The 13320-nt window shown below is 49.0% G+C and overlaps 1 non-coding gene across 1 annotated transcript; it reads right to left on the reverse strand.

Annotated features, from left to right (window-relative positions):
- Window positions 1–287: 287 nt before the first annotated feature.
- On the reverse strand, window positions 288–360 carry Trnat-agu (transfer RNA threonine (anticodon AGU)). The gene has a single exon. It is a non-coding gene; the product is annotated as a tRNA-Thr (tRNA).
- Between the last annotated feature and the right edge of the window lie 12960 nt (window positions 361–13320).

The following is a 13320-nucleotide window of genomic DNA, read 5'->3' on the forward strand; positions in this document are numbered from 1 at the left end:
CCAGTAGCAGGCGACTGCACGCAAAGAATAGGAATGTGCAGTGGGATTTACGTGAACTCGGCGCAAGGCAGATCTTTCCGACATAGGCTTGAGAATCTTACGGGAACACTTGTGCTGTTTCTAAATTAAGTGTAGGCGTGGGAGGAGGGTGCTTCCTGCGCACTAATAACAGCACGCTTGCCAATTGTGGATGCTAATCACTCGCTTGTATCTTCCTAGACACATCTGCTGGCTGTGAATTATTCCACTTGCATGGCAAGGTGCGCATGTAGGTGTGTTAAAAATTCTGGAGGCACTGGGTATTGATCCCAGTACCTCTCGCATACTAAGCGAGCGCTCTACCATCTGAGCTACGCCCCCCCACTCCTCCCCCCCTGAAGACTAATGGTGCTACATACAGCCATATAGACGACACAGACCCTTGCACTCCCATTATTCAGCAGACAAACACTACTCTCTATGTATCTGTTAGGGTGTCTTTCAGGTTTCGTGCATTCTGTATCGAATCGTAGTTGGCCACAATGAAAGTGGAACGTATAACGTTGAAAATAGAGTTCGGACACCGCTGTGAGTAAGACGAACGTGTTGTCCACCCTCTAGACTTCCATGAGGTTAAGCCGTGATACCTAAGACAGATCTGCACTCGATGACACCTCGATAACAGCCGGTCCCCACACTTACATCTTGCTCTCCTTACGTCAGTATACATCATATCAGTCTGTGACGCTGGCTTTGCAACATCTTGCGTGCCTTTAGGTTCGCCGCGACCAACACTTACCATGCATTGACCACAAAAAATAGAGGCGCCGTGGCTTGAACCCTGCACCTTTCACATGCGAAGCGAACGCTCTACCAACTGAGCTACGCCACATGCACCACCAAACTGCGCTATTCCCCATTCTTTGCGACCCTGATGCGCACGGACACGATGGTTGGTTGGTTTGTAGCGGTGAAGGGAGCATAGTACAAAGGCGCGGACACGTTCATATACACAAAAGTTCCAAGTAGTTTCGATGCTCTGGTATTACAATTGCCAATTCCGTCTGTTGTTAACGTCTTAAATTGAAAGAGCCGTCACAAATTGCTCCGTTTTCACTCCTTGTCGACAATCATACAGCACCTGAGGTAACAAACACATCTCGAGCCCCATTGTGCACTCCATTATTCATTCCAACTCAGTGCCTCGCTCTTTACTACTGTGTACCAATCTTGTCGTCCAACTGCAAAGCACTGGGCCACAACAAGTTTCCGCGTCTCCATTGCACTGCGCATACTACGAAACGCTCCCCAAACTTGGCACTCACCCACGCAGCCGACTTTTCCGACTTTCCACGACGCTCACGCTAGTGACAGCATTATTTATAGTTCGACGTCGCGCCAAAGCGAATGAGCACATTTCGCCTACGGCTTAGGCCGCCCTCCTAGTGTGGCTGCTCGGTGTCTGCAGGCAGCGAGGGTCTGCAAGCTCCCTGTGTTCGCACCTATGTCACCTGTGCTTGCTTGTCACAGACAGACTATCGCAAAACATGCAACTCACTCCATGAATTGATTGCTACGGCATCTGTTATCAGCAGTCACAACTAGCAACACCAGTAGCAGCCGACTGCACGCAAAGAATAGGAATGTGCAGTGGGATTTACGTGAACTCGGCGCAAGGCAGATCTTTCCGAAATAGGCTTGAGAATCTTACGGGAACACTTGTACTGTTTCTAAATTAAGTGTAGGCGTGGGAGGAGGGTGCTTCCCGCGCACTAATAACAGCACGCTTGCCAATTGTGGATGCTAATCACACGCTTGTATCTTCCTAGACACATCTGCTGGCTGTGAATTATTCCACTTGCATGGCAAGGTGCGCATGTTGGTGTATTAAAAACTCTGGAGGCACTGGGTATTGATCCCAGTACCTCTCGCATACTAAGCGAGCGCTCTACCATCTGAGCCACGCCCGACCCCCCGTAGACTAATGGTGCTACATACAGCCATATAGACGACACAGACTCTTGCACTCCCATTATTCAGCAGACAAACACTACTCTCTATGTATCCGTTAGGGTGTCTTTCAGGTTTCGTGCATTCTGTATCGAATCGTAGTTGGCCACAATGAAAGTGGCACGTATAACGTTGAAAATAGAGTTCGGACACCGCTCTGAGTAAGACGAACGTGTTGTCCACCCTCTAGACTTCAATGAGGTTAAGCCGTGATACCTAAGACAGATCTGCACTCGATGACACCTCGATAACAGCCGGTCCCCACACTTACATCTTGCTCTCCTTACGTCAGTATACATCATATCAGTCTGTGACGCTGGCTTTGCAACATCTTGCGTGCCTTTAGGTTCGCCGCGACCAACACTTACCATGCATTGACCACAAAAAATAGAGGCGCCGTGGCTTGAACCCTGCACCTTTCACATGCGAAGCGAACGCTCTACCAACTGAGCTACGCCACATGCACCACCAAACTGCGCTATTCCCCATTCTTTGCGACTCTGATGCGCACGGACACGATGGTTGGTTGGTTTGTAGCGGTGAAGGGAGCATAGTACAAAGGCGCGGACACGTTCATATACACAAAAGTTCCAAGTAGTTTCGATGCTCTGGTATTACAAATGCCAATTCCGTCTGTTGTTAACGTCTTAAATTGAAAGAGCCGTCACAAATTGCTCCGTTTTCACTCCTTGTCCACAATCATACAGCTCCTGAGGTAACAAACACATATCGAGCCCCATTGTGCACTCCATTATTCATGCCAACTCAGTGCCTCGCTCTTAACTACTGTGTACCAATCTTGTCGTCCATCTGCAAAACACTGGGCCACAACAAGTTTCCGCGTCACCATTGCACTGCACATACTACAAAACGCTCCCCAAACTTGGCACTCACCCACGCAGCCGACTTTTCCGACTTTCCACGACGCTCACGCTAGTGACAGCATTATTTATAGTTCGACGTCGCGCCAAAGCGAATGAGCACATTTCGCCTGCGGCTTAGGCCGCCCTCCTAGTGTGGCTGCTCGGTATCTGCAGGCAGCGAGGGTCTGCTAGCTTCCTGTGTTCGCAACTATGTCACCTGTGCTTGCTTGTCAGAGACCGACTATCGCAAAACATACAACTCACTCCATGAATTGATTGCTACTGCATCTGTTATCAGCAGTCACAACTAGCAACACCAAAAGCAGCCGACTGCACGCAAAGAATAGGAATGTGCAGTCGGATTTACATGAACTCGGCGCAGGGCAGATCTTTCCGACATAGGCTTGAGAATCTTACGGGAACACCTGTACTGTTTCTAAATTAAGTGTAGGCGTGGGAGGAGGGTGCTTCCCGCGCACTAATAACAGCACGCTTGCCAATTGTGGATGCTAATCATTCGCTTGTATCTTCCTAGACACATCTGCAGGCTGAGAATTATTCCACTTGCATGGCAAGGTGCGCATGTAAGTGTGTTAGAAATTCTGGAGGCACTGGGTATTGATACCAGTACCTGTCGCATACTAAGTGAGCGGTCTACCATCTGAGCTACGCCCGCCGCCCACCGAAGACTAATGGTGCTACATACAGCCATATAGACGACACAGACCCTTGCACACCCATTATTCAGCAGACAAACACTACTCTCTATGTATCCGTTAGGGTGTCTTTCAGGTTTCGTGCATTCTGTATCGAATCATAGTTGGCCACAATGAATGTGGCACGTATAACGTTGAAAATAGAGTTCGGACACCGCTCTGAGTAAGACGAACGTGTTGTCCACCCTCTAGACTTCCATGAGATTAAGCCGTGATGCCTAAGACAGATCTGCACTCGATGACACCTCGATAACAGCCGGTCCCCACACTTACATCTTGCTCTCCTTACGTCAGTATACATCATATTAGTCTGTGACGCTGGCTTTGCAACATCTTGCGTGCCTTTAGGTTCGCCGCGACCAACACTTACCATGCACTGACAACAAAAAATGGAGGCGCAGCGGCTTGAACGCTGCACCTTTCACATGCGAAGTGAACGCTCTACCAACTGAGCTCCGCCACATGCACGACCAAACAGCGCTATTCCCCATTCTTTGCGACTCTGATGCGCACGGACACGATGGTTGGTTGGTTTGTAGCGGTGAAGGGAGCAGAGTACAAAGGCGCGGACACGTTCATATACACAAAAGTTCCAAGTAGTTTCGATGCTCTGGTATTACAAATGCCAATTCCGTCTGTTTTTAACGTCTTAAATTGAAAGAGCCGTCACAAATTGCTCCGTTTTCACTCCTTGTCGACAATCATACAGCTCCTGAGGTAACAAACACATATCGAGCCCCATTGTGCACTCCATTATTCATGCCAACTCAGTGCCTCGCTCTTAACTACTGTGTACCAATCTTGTCGTCCATCTGCAAAACACTGGGCCACAACAAGTTTCCGCGTCTCCATTGCACTGCACATACTACAAAACGCTCCCCAAACTTGGCACTCACCCACGCAGCCGACTTTTCCGTTTTTCCACGACGCTCACGCTAGTGACAGCATTATTTATAGTTCGACGTCGCGCCAAAGCGAATGAGCACATTTCGCCTACGGCTTAGGCCGCCCTCCTAGTGTGGCTGCTCGGTATCTGCAGGCAGCGAGGGTCTGCTAGCTTCCTGTGTTCGCAACTATGTCACCTGTGCTTGCTTGTCAGAGACCGACTATCGCAAAACAAACAACTCACTCCATGAATTGATTGCTACTGCATCTGTTATCAGCAGTCACAACTAGCAACACCAAATGCAGCCGACTGCACGCAAAGAATAGGAATGTGCAGTGGGATTTACATGAACTCGGCGCAAGGCAGATCTTTCCGACATAGGCTTGAGAATCTTACGGGAACACTTGTACTGTTTCTAAATTAAGTGTAGGCGTGGGAGGAGGGTGCTTCCGCGCACTAATAACAGCACGCTTGCCAATTGTGGATGCTAATCATTCACTTGTATCTTCCTAGACACATCTGCAAGGCTGAGAATTATTCCACTTGCATGGCAAGGTGCGCATGTAGGTGTGTTAAAAATTCTGGAGGCACTGGGTATTGATCCCAGTACCTCTCACATACTAAGCGAGCGCTCTACCATCTGAGCTAGACCCGCCCCCCCCCCCGATGACTAATGGTGCTACATACAGCCATATAGACGACACAGACCCTTGCACACCCATTATTCAGCAGACAAACACTACTCTCTATGTATCCGTTAGGGTGTCTTTCAGGTTTCGTGCATTCTGTATCGAATCATAGTTGGCCACAATGAATGTGGCACGTATAACGTTGAAAATAGAGTTCGGACACCGCTCTGAGTAAGACGAACGTGTTGTCCACCCTCTAGACTTCCATGAGATTAAGCCGTGATGCCTAAGACAGATCTGCACTCGATGACACCTCGATAACAGCCGGTCCCCACACTTACATCTTGCTCTCCTTACGTCAGTATACATCATATTAGTCTGTGACGCTGGCTTTGCAACATCTTGCGTGCCTTTAGGTTCGCCGCGACCAACACTTACCATGCACTGACAACAAAAAATGGAGGCGCAGCGGCTTGAACGCTGCACCTTTCACATGCGAAGTGAACGCTCTACCAACTGAGCTCCGCCACATGCACGACCAAACAGCGCTATTCCCCATTCTTTGCGACTCTGCTGCGCACGGACACGATGGTTGGTTGGTTTGTAGCGGTGAAGGGAGCAGAGTACAAAGGCGCGGACACGTTCATATACACAAAAGTTCCAAGTAGTTTCGATGCTCTGGTATTACAAATGCCAATTCCGTCTGTTTTTAACGTCTTAAATTGAAAGAGCCGTCACAAATTGCTCCGTTTTCACTCCTTGTCGACAATCATACAGCTCCTGAGGTAACAAACACATATCGAGCCCCATTGTGCACTCCATTATTCATGCCAACTCAGTGCCTCGCTCTTAACTACTGTGTACCAATCTTGTCGTCCATCTGCAAAACACTGGGCCACAACAAGTTTCCGCGTCTCCATTGCACTGCACATACTACAAAACGCTCCCCAAACTTGGCACTCACCCACGCAGCCGACTTTTCCGACTTTCCACGACGCTCACGCTAGTGACAGCATTATTTATAGTTCGACGTCGCGCCAAAGCGAATGAGCACATTTCGCCTACGGCTTAGGCCGCCCTCCTAGTGTGGCTGCTCGGTATCTGCAGGCAGCGAGGGTCTGCTAGCTTCCTGTGTTCGCAACTATGTCACCTGTGCTTGCTTGTCAGAGACCGACTATCGCAAAACATACAACTCACTCCATGAATTGATTGCTACTGCATCTGTTATCAGCAGTCACAACTAGCAACACCAAATGCAGCCGACTGCACGCAAAGAATAGGAATGTGCAGTGGGATTTACATGAACTCGGCGCAAGGCAGATCTTTCCGACATAGGCTTGAGAATCTTACGGGAACACTTGTACTGTTTCTAAATTAAGTGTAGGCGTGGGAGGAGGGTGCTTCCGCGCACTAATAACAGCACGCTTGCCAATTGTGGATGCTAATCATTCACTTGTATCTTCCTAGACACATCTGCAAGGCTGAGAATTATTCCACTTGCATGGCAAGGTGCGCATGTAGGTGTGTTAAAAATTCTGGAGGCACTGGGTATTGATCCCAGTACCTCTCACATACTAAGCGAGCGCTCTACCATCTGAGCTAGACCCGCCCCCCCCCCCCCCCCCGATGACTAATGGTGCAACATACAGCCATATAGACGACACAGACCCTTGCACTCCCATTATTCAGCAGACAAACACTACTCTCTATGTATCTGTTAGGGTGTCTTTCAGGTTTCGTGCATTCTGTATCGAATTGTAGTTGGCCACAATGAAAGTGGCACGTATAACGTTGAAAATAGAGTTCGGACACCGCTCTGAGTAAGACGAACGTGTTGTCCACCCTCTAGACTTCAATGAGGTTAAGCCGTGATACCTAAGACAGATCTGCACTCGATGACACCTCGATAACAGCCGGTCCCCACACTTACATCTTGCTCTCCTTACGTCAGTATACATCATATCAGTCTGTGACGCAGGCTTTGCAACATCTTGCGTGCCTTTAGGTTAGCCGCGACCAACACTTACCATGCACTGACCACAAAAAATGGAGGTGCCGCGGCTTGAACCCTGCACCTTTCACATGCGAAGCGAACGCTCTACCAACTGAGCTACGCCACATGCACGACCAAACTGCGCTATTCCCCATTCTTTCCGACTCTGATGCGCACGGACACGATGGTTGGTTGGTTTGTAGCGGTGAAGGGAGCAGAGTACAAAGGCGCGGACACGTTCATATACACAAAAGTTCCAAGTAGTTTCGATGCTCTGGTATTACAAATGCAAATTCCGTCTGTTTTTAACGTCTTAAATTGAAAGAGCCGTCACAAATTGCTCCGTTTTCACTCCCTGTCCACAATCATACAGCACCTGAGGTAACAAACACATCTCGAGCCCCATTGTGCACTCCATTATTCATGCCAACTCAGTGCCTCGCTCTTTACTACTGTGTACCAATCTTGTCGTCCAACTGCAAAACACTGGGCCACAACAAGTTTCCGCGTCTCCATTGCACTGCGCATACTACAAAACGCTCCCCAAACTTGGCACTCACCCACGCAGCCGACTTTTCCGACTTTCCACGACGCTCACGCAACGCTCACGCTAGTGACAGCATTATTTATAGTTCGACGTCGCGCCAAAGCGAATGAGCACATTTCGCCTACGGCTTAGGCCGCCCTCCTAGTGTGGCTGCTCGGTGTCTGCAGGCAGCGAGGGTCTGCTAGCTTCCTGTGTTCGCACCTACGTCACCTGTGCTTGCTTGTCACAGACAGACTATCGCAAAACATACAACTCACTCCATGAATTGATTGCTACGGCATCTGTTATCAGCAGTCACAACTAGCAACACCAGTAGCAGCCGACTGCACGCAAAGAATAGGAATGTGCCGTGGGATTTACGTGAACTCGGCGCAAGGCAGATCTTTCCGACATAGGCTTGAGAATCTTACGGTAACACTTGTACTGTTTCTAAATTAAGTGTAGGCGTGGGAGGAGGGTGCTTCCCGCGCACTAATAACAGCACGCTTGCCAATTGTGGATGCTAATCATTCGCTTGTATCTTCCTAGACACATCTGCAGGCTGAGAATTATTCCACTTGCATGGCAAGGTGCGCATGTAGGTGTGTTAAAAATTCTGGAGGCACTGGGTATTGATCCCAGTACCTCCCGAATACTAAGCGAGCGCTCTACCATCTGAGCTACGCCCGCCTCCCCGAAAACTAATGGTGCTACATACAGCCATATAGACGACACAGACCCTTGCACTCCCATTATTCAGCAGACAAACACTACTCTCTATGTATCCGTTAGGGTGTCTTTCAGGTTTCGTGCATTCTGTATCGAATCTTAGTTGGCCACAATGAAAGTGGCACGTATAACGTTGAAAATAGAGTTCAGACACCGCTCTGAGTAAGACGAACGTGTTGTCCACCCTCTAGACTTCAATGAGGTTAAGCCGTGATACCTAAGACAGATCTGCACTCGATGACACCTCGATAACAGCCGGTCCCCACACTTACATCTTGCTCTCCTTACGTCAGTATACATCATATCAGTCTGTGACGCTGTCTTTGCAACATCTTGCGTGCCTTTAGGTTCGCCGCGACCAACACTTACCATGCACTGACCACAAAAAATGGAAGCGCCGCGGCTTGAACCCTGCACCTTTCACATGCGAAGCGAACGATCTACCAACTGAGCTACGCCACATGCACCACCAAACTGCGCTATTCCCCATTCTTTGGGACTCTGATGCGCACGGACACGATGGTTGGTTGGTTTGTAGCGGTGAAGAGAGCAGAGTACAAAGGCGCGGACACGTTCATATACACAAAAGTTCCAAGTAGTTTCGATGCTCTGGTATTACAAATGCAAATTCCGTCTGTTTTTAACGTCTTAAATTGAAAGAGCCGTCACAAATTGCTCCGTTTTCACTCCTTGTCGACAATCATACAGCACCTGAGGTAACAAACACATCTCGAGCCCCATTGTGCACTCCATTATTCATGCCAACTCAGTGCCTCGCTCTTTACTACTGTGTACCAATCTTGTCGTCCAACTGCAAAACACTGGGCCACAACAAGTTTCCGCGTCTCCATTGCACTGCGCATACTACAAAACGCTCCCCAAACTTGGCACTCACCCACGCAGCCGACTTTTCCGACTTTCCACGACGCTCACGCTAGTGACAGCATTATTTATAGTTCGACGTCGCGCCAAAGCGAATGAGCACATTTCGCCTACGGCTTAGGCCGCCCTCCTAGTGTGGCTGCTCGGTGTCTGCAGGCAGCGAGGGTCTGCTAGCTTCCTGTGTTCGCACCTACGTCACCTGTGCTTGCTTGTCACAGACAGACTATCGCAAAACATACAACTCACTCCATGAATTGATTGCTACGGCATCTGTTATCAGCAGTCACAACTAGCAACACCAGTAGCAGCCGACTGCACGCAAAGAATAGGAATGTGCCGTGGGATTTACGTGAACTCGGCGCAAGGCAGATCTTTCCGACATAGGCTTGAGAATCTTACGGTAACACTTGTACTGTTTCTAAATTAAGTGTAGGCGTGGGAGGAGGGTGCTTCCCGCGCACTAATAACAGCACGCTTGCCAATTGTGGATGCTAATCATTCGCTTGTATCTTCCTAGACACATCTGCAGGCTGAGAATTATTCCACTTGCATGGCAAGGTGCGCATGTAGGTGTGTTAAAAATTCTGGAGGCACTGGGTATTCATCCCAGTACCTCCCGAATACTAAGCGAGCGCTCTACCATCTGAGCTACGCCCGCCTCCCCGAAAACTAATAGTGCTACATACAGCCATATAGACGACACAGACCCTTGCACTCCCATTATTCAGCAGACAAACACTACTCTCTATGTATCCGTTAGGGTGTCTTTCAGGTTTCGTGCATTCTGTATCGAATCTTAGTTGGCCACAATGAAAGTGGCACGTATAACGTTGAAAATAGAGTTCAGACACCGCTCTGAGTAAGACGAACGTGTTGTCCACCCTCTAGACTTCAATGAGGTTAAGCCGTGATACCTAAGACAGATCTGCACTCGATGACACCTCGATAACAGCCGGTCCCCACACTTACATCTTGCTCTCCTTACGTCAGTATACATCATATCAGTCTGTGACGCTGGCTTTGCAACATCTTGCGTGCCTTTAGGTTCGCCGCGACCAACACTTACCATGCACTGACCACAAAAAATGGAGGCGCCGCGGCTTGAACCCTGCACCTTTCACATGCGAAGCGAACGATCTACCAACTGAGCTACGCCACATGCACCACCAAACTGCGCTATTCCCCATTCTTTGCGACTCTGATGCGCACGGACACGATGGTTGGTTGGTTTGTAGCGGTGAAGAGAGCAGACTACAAAGGCGCGGACACGTTCATATACACAAAAGTTCCAAGTAGTTTCGATGCTCTGGTATTACAAATGCAAATTCCGTCTGTTTTTAACGTCTTAAATTGAAAGAGCCGTCACAAATTGCTCCGTTTTCACTCCTTGTCGACAATCATACAGCACCTGAGGTAACAAACACATCTCGAGCCCCATTGTGCACTCCATTATTCATGCCAACTCAGTGCCTCGCTCTTTACTACTGTGTACCAATCTTGTCGTCCAACTGCAAAACACTGGGCCACAACAAGTTTCCGCGTCTCCATTGCACTGCGCATACTACAAAACGCTCCCCAAACTTGGCACTCACCCACGCAGCCGACTTTTCCGACTTTCCACGACGCTCACGCTAGTGACAGCATTATTTATAGTTCGACGTCGCGCCAAAGCGAATGAGCACATTTCGCCTACGGCTTAGGCCGCCCTCCTAGTGTGGCTGCTCGGTGTCTGCAGGCAGCGAGGGTCTGCTAGCTTCCTGTGTTCGCACCTACGTCACCTGTGCTTGCTTGTCACAGACAGACTATCGCAAAACATACAACTCACTCCATGAATTGATTGCTACGGCATCTGTTATCAGCAGTCACAACTAGCAACACCAGTAGCAGCCGACTGCACGCAAAGAATAGGAATGTGCCGTGGGATTTACGTGAACTCGGCGCAAGGCAGATCTTTCCGACATAGGCTTGAGAATCTTACGGTAACACTTGTACTGTTTCTAAATTAAGTGTAGGCGTGGGAGGAGGGTGCTTCCCGCGCACTAATAACAGCACGCTTGCCAATTGTGGATGCTAATCATTCGCTTGTATCTTCCTAGACACATCTGCAGGCTGAGAATTATTCCACTTGCATGGCAAGGTGCGCATGTAGGTGTGTTAAAAATTCTGGAGGCACTGGGTATTCATCCCAGTACCTCCCGAATACTAAGCGAGCGCTCTACCATCTGAGCTACGCCCGCCTCCCCGAAAACTAATGGTGCTACATACAGCCATATAGACGACACAGACCCTTGCACTCCCATTATTCAGCAGACAAACACTACTCTCTATGTATCCGTTAGGGTGTCTTTCAGGTTTCGTGCATTCTGTATCGAATCTTAGTTGGCCACAATGAAAGTGGCACGTATAACGTTGAAAATAGAGTTCAGACACCGCTCTGAGTAAGACGAACGTGTTGTCCACCCTCTAGACTTCAATGAGGTTAAGCCGTGATACCTAAGACAGATCTGCACTCGATGACACCTCGATAACAGCCGGTCCCCACACTTACATCTTGCTCTCCTTACGTCAGTATACATCATATCAGTCTGTGACGCTGTCTTTGCAACATCTTGCGTGCCTTTAGGTTCGCCGCGACCAACACTTACCATGCACTGACCACAAAAAATGGAAGCGCCGCGGCTTGAACCCTGCACCTTTCACATGCGAAGCGAACGATCTACCAACTGAGCTACGCCACATGCACCACCAAACTGCGCTATTCCCCATTCTTTGGGACTCTGATGCGCACGGACACGATGGTTGGTTGGTTTGTAGCGGTGAAGAGAGCAGAGTACAAAGGCGCGGACACGTTCATATACACAAAAGTTCCAAGTAGTTTCGATGCTCTGGTATTACAAATGCAAATTCCGTCTGTTTTTAACGTCTTAAATTGAAAGAGCCGTCACAAATTGCTCCGTTTTCACTCCTTGTCGACAATCATACAGCACCTGAGGTAACAAACACATCTCGAGCCCCATTGTGCACTCCATTATTCATGCCAACTCAGTGCCTCGCTCTTTACTACTGTGTACCAATCTTGTCGTCCAACTGCAAAACACTGGGCCACAACAAGTTTCCGCGTCTCCATTGCACTGCGCATACTACAAAACGCTCCCCAAACTTGGCACTCACCCACGCAGCCGACTTTTCCGACTTTCCACGACGCTCACGCTAGTGACAGCATTATTTATAGTTCGACGTCGCGCCAAAGCGAATGAGCACATTTCGCCTACGGCTTAGGCCGCCCTCCTAGTGTGGCTGCTCGGTGTCTGCAGGCAGCGAGGGTCTGCTAGCTTCCTGTGTTCGCACCTACGTCACCTGTGCTTGCTTGTCACAGACAGACTATCGCAAAACATACAACTCACTCCATGAATTGATTGCTACGGCATCTGTTATCAGCAGTCACAACTAGCAACACCAGTAGCAGCCGACTGCACGCAAAGAATAGGAATGTGCCGTGGGATTTACGTGAACTCGGCGCAAGGCAGATCTTTCCGACATAGGCTTGAGAATCTTACGGTAACACTTGTACTGTTTCTAAATTAAGTGTAGGCGTGGGAGGAGGGTGCTTCCCGCGCACTAATAACAGCACGCTTGCCAATTGTGGATGCTAATCATTCGCTTGTATCTTCCTAGACACATCTGCAGGCTGAGAATTATTCCACTTGCATGGCAAGGTGCGCATGTAGGTGTGTTAAAAATTCTGGAGGCACTGGGTATTCATCCCAGTACCTCCCGAATACTAAGCGAGCGCTCTACCATCTGAGCTACGCCCGCCTCCCCGAAAACTAATAGTGCTACATACAGCCATATAGACGACACAGACCCTTGCACTCCCATTATTCAGCAGACAAACACTACTCTCTATGTATCCGTTAGGGTGTCTTTCAGGTTTCGTGCATTCTGTATCGAATCTTAGTTGGCCACAATGAAAGTGGCACGTATAACGTTGAAAATAGAGTTCAGACACCGCTCTGAGTAAGACGAACGTGTTGTCCACCCTCTAGACTTCAATGAGGTTAAGCCGTGATACCTAAGACAGATCTGCACTCGATGACACCTCGATAA

The sequence above is a fragment of the Schistocerca gregaria genome, chromosome 3 (genome assembly GCF_023897955.1).
Source record: "Schistocerca gregaria isolate iqSchGreg1 chromosome 3, iqSchGreg1.2, whole genome shotgun sequence".
Classification (NCBI taxonomy): domain Eukaryota; kingdom Metazoa; phylum Arthropoda; class Insecta; order Orthoptera; family Acrididae; genus Schistocerca; species Schistocerca gregaria.